The 4,068-nt window shown below is 55.3% G+C and overlaps 1 protein-coding gene across 5 annotated transcripts in view; it reads left to right on the top strand.

Annotated features, from left to right (window-relative positions):
* The first annotated feature begins 37 nt into the window (after positions 1-37).
* Ctbp2 (C-terminal binding protein 2) overlaps positions 38-4,068 on the top strand; it is a 142,035-nt gene continuing 138,004 nt past the window's right edge. Inside the window, exon 1 of one of the 5 annotated variants that reach the window (XM_021207963.1) lies at positions 38-381. The gene's annotated coding sequence lies outside the window, so the exon portion shown is untranslated. Of the gene's footprint in view, positions 382-480; positions 536-812; positions 837-922; positions 942-4,068 lie in introns of those variants that run through there. The other 4 variants (XM_029535243.1, XM_029535222.1, XM_029535225.1 and 1 more) reach the window with 4 other exon arrangements.

The following is a 4,068-nucleotide window of genomic DNA, read 5'->3' as shown; positions in this document are numbered from 1 at the left end:
GGGGAAGTAGGAAGAGGCTCGGCGGCGACGGGAGGAGGAGGAAGGGAAGGAAGGGAGGGAAGGGAAGGCAAAGGAAGGGAGGGGAGGGCGGGAGGGGGTGGGGCGCGGAGCTGGAGAGATTAAGTTTTTGTGTGTGTGTCTCTGTGTGCGTGTGTCATTTTAAGGTGGCTCGGGAGCGGCCCAGAGGAGCCAGCTGCGGCCGGCCGGAGGAGCAAGAGACGGAGCTGGGAGCCATGCCGCGCTGAGAGGGGGGGCCGCACCACCAGCGCCACCACCGCCGCCGCCGCCGCCGGGTGGGGTGGGAGGGGCGGGAGCCACCGCTACCGCCGCCGCCTCCCGGGTGGGCGCCCTTCTCCTTGGACGCCGGCGACCCAGGACGAGGTAAGGGCGGGAGTACCCGGGGAGGGCTGGGGCTGTCGCCGCCCCCGCCTCACCTGCGGCCGCTGGCTGGGGCGCCGTGCCCGCGCCTCACTGCGCCACTCCGGGAGAAGGAGGAGGGCGAAGGACACCGGGCCGGCATCCGAGGACATCTTTGGTCAGCGCCCCCAGCCCTGTGTCCACACACTACTCCCGGGGGTGGACCTCCGCCTGGGGGTTCTCACCCTCCGCCCCTCGCCACCGATTGCGCTTGCTGGCCGCCCTTTGCTCCAGGATTTTTGTTGTTGTGATGAGAGTTGATGAATGCGAAGTAGGCGGTCACCTTCCTTCCCATCAGGATTGGGAAAAAAAAAAAAAAAAAGGAAAGAAAAACCCGGCGCGCAGCGGCGTCCGGAGGGCAGCGGCGGCGGCGTCTGGCGACGGTTTCCTAGGCGCCCCGGGCTTGCTCCTGGAGCCCGGTGGGTGCGCGCGCGGGGGCCGCTGGCGATCTCGGACGAGCGCGCTGCGCGCCGCGGGGACAATACGGCAGGATCCCTGGGGACCAGGAGTCCGAACATGACGGGGTGCGGCAGGCCTTGCGCCTGGGAGGCGGGCGGGCAGGGGGGAGTAGACACCGGGGTCGGCGGGGACAAGTCGGGGCGCGCGTGGCTCGGGGCCCCTGGGGGCGCGGCCCCTGTCGGTCTGGGATCCCTCGCGGTTCCCCCAGAGTGTAAGTGAGAGGCCGGGAAAGACGCGAAGCGAATCCCTTTTGTTTTGCCGGGCCGGCATTGTTGGCTTCTTGGGGCAGCCGGGGCCACATCTGCCGCCGCCGCCGCCAGTGGCGCGCGGGGCTCGGCCCGCCAAAGTCGCGGCGGGGCGGGGGGCCGGGGCGGGCTGTAAGGGCGGGGGCGGGCGGCGCGGGCATTTCCTCTGCCCAGCCGCGCTCCCGCGGGCACCACTTCCTCCTCGCCCTCCGCCCGCTGTCCTCGGCGCCCTCGCCCGGACCGCACTTTTCGGGTGGGGCGAAGCAAAAAAGAAAGTTTCGTAAAAGGGGCTGGCTGAGAGCGCCTTGGGCACCGGGGACCTAGCGTGGCGCGGGGACCGTCCGGTCGCCGCAGTCGCCTCCTTGCGCCTGGGGTGTTCCGCGGAGCCGGATCGACCGGCGGGAAGAGCCTTTCTTCTCCGGCTCGCGCCCTTCCCACTGCCTTGGGCGACTGAGGCCGGGCAGCGCGAGAATGCCGGTGCGCCCAGGCCTTGCTTTTGCGGGAGGCCCCGCGGCGTGGCCGGTCGCCTGCAGCCCACGCTGCGTCTAGGGGCTCGGAGGCCGCGGGCCCGAGAGCTCGGCGCGGTCACCGCTGGCAAACCCTCGCGCGCACACACTCCCTCCGGTGGCTTGCTTAACGCCGGCGACGATAGTCGCGGACACGGGGAGTGAGTGTGCATGCGTGTGTGTGGTACCCTTGCCCAGCCCCCACCCCCTACTTTTCTCAGATGCGGCCCAAGCAGCAGTTGGCTTTAGGGGGACCTTCAGGTTTGGGATTTTGTAGGGGACCGAAGGGAATATCTTATGAAATCTCTGCGTGCTTGGAGGCTGCTGGCAATGGCCTACGTCGCCACGCCAGGCTCCCAACCTCGGGCAAATAGACCTTCCTGGATATTTGCCCTGTTTTCTTTAAAAACTAGGGAACTTTTGAGAGTCCTTAGATGCGAGTGGTAATAGAACTCCATGCATTGGAAAGTTGAAATCCAAAGGCCTTTATTTGCAATTCTTTGGGACGTGTATATTTTTATCTGAGATGGGCGATTTTTGAGGGAACATTGTATTAGGGTAGAGGGGTTACAAAAATAGTTCTGCTTTCTAACTTTGACGGGATGCATCAACGGTGGGACCTCTTTTCGAAGGAGATACGGCTTTCTCTCCTCGTGCTGAGTTCAAAGACAGTTTTAAAATTACCTCGCGTTCGGCTCCCGGGGCTGCCGTTTGCCTCTAGATAGATTCTCAAAGAACTAGTTCCCATCTACTTCGGGCAATTCTGGTTTGAAGCATTTTTTAAAATAAATCTTTCATATCTTTAGTAATGGGACTTGAAAAGGATCTTGTTTTTATAATTACTTCATCTCAAAGAATACTTCTTAACAGCAATTACAGAGTAATTTTAAATGCCAATTCAACATTTTCAGCCCCAGCAACTTTAATGTGAAAACAAGGTTTCCTTTTTAGTGTTCCAAATAGCAACTGTATCTTAAAGTTGGAACATTGAATATCCTTTTGTCTGGCTCTGACACACTCCTGGAAAAACCCCCAGTGCCCTTTTTATAGCCCCCCAAAGAAAAGTTAATGAGCTGGTAGGTTTCAACCAAGAAGCAGGTTCTCCCTCTTGCAAAATATGCTTATAGTCGCCATTGAAGTTGAATGTTAGCCGTGAATGTACTTGCCTTTAATGAAACCAGTTTAATCGTTCACACTTGATCAAGTATAACATGACCAAACAAAGGAAATAAGCCAGCATATTTCTGTACTGCATTGAGGGGTTTAGTGTAAGTGTTGATGTTGGGTCGCCCCTCCCCCCACCCCGCCCCAGTTCAAGGGAGAGAGGGTTGAAAGCTAGGGGGATTTATGACACTGATTGGTTTTTCTGTGCCCCAGGGGTAGGGGACACGGGTACGTCTCTGTGGAAAGCAGCTATTAGAGGGAATTAAAAGATCTCAGGTTTGCAGCGAGTTCCGAACCTGACATGGTGCGTTTTGGTTTCTTGTCTGGGGGGGGATACTTAAGCTGAAGGGGTATAATGCCCGCCTCCCTCCCCCGTGGTAATGGCACGTTAATAAGGGAGAGTGGAGAGTGGTGTGGTGTGCCCTGCTAAGGGGAGCTCGCTGCCACGTGAGTTATTTACGGTTTCACTTGGGAGCTTTGAAACTGGGCCCTTGAATGGGTGTTCTTGTGGGGGAGGGGCAGGGTGAATTGCCTTTTCTTAGCTGTGATTTCAAAAAACAAAAAACAAAAAAACAAAAACAAAAAAACCCCAACCCTTTGTCCCACAAAATGCATTTCCTTGCTGAGCTTGAGTTGCAATTTATGTGTGGGATTTAGTGGTCAATTTAAGTGAAGAAATGTCTGTAAAATTTAAGAGTGTCATTTCAGAGTTAAGAAACTTGGAAAAAAAAAAAAAAGCCATCCACCGAAACCCAAACCCTGCCACTGTAACAGACCGGTGACATACTTTGTGAAATATTTTGGCCTTTTCAGACTCAGGCACACCTGTTCCTGTCCCTGCTGAGTCGTTTTGATTTCCCTGGCATTGTTAATCTAGCCCTTGTACACAAGATGAAACGGTAAAACTTGCTAGTGGAATAATTATTAACCACTCCATCCATTACCCTTTCAGGGAATAATCAATAACCTCACTCTTGACTTTAAAAACTCCAAATAGAAATTGTCCTGTTAGTCTAGAAAGTGTTGTAAAGAAAAAATTGGATTAGAGAAACAAACAATTTGCAACAACAAACTATGAAAACAAGCCATTTTTGGTGTGCTGAGAGAGCAGTCAGATCAGAGGTATACTGAGCCAACAGGAAAGTGAGCCTAGGATGGTGTATTTTGTTTGAATTTCTTTTCCTTTCCTTTCCTTTCCTTTCCTTTCCTTTCCTTTCCTTTCCTTTCCTTTCCTTTCCTTTCCTTTCCTTTCCTTTCCTTTCCTTTCCTTTCCTTTC

This window comes from Mus pahari, chromosome 1 (assembly GCF_900095145.1).
Source record: "Mus pahari chromosome 1, PAHARI_EIJ_v1.1, whole genome shotgun sequence".
NCBI lineage: Eukaryota > Metazoa > Chordata > Mammalia > Rodentia > Muridae > Mus > Mus pahari.
Note: the sequence above shows the minus strand (reverse complement) of the source record. Positions and strands in the feature narration are given on the sequence as shown.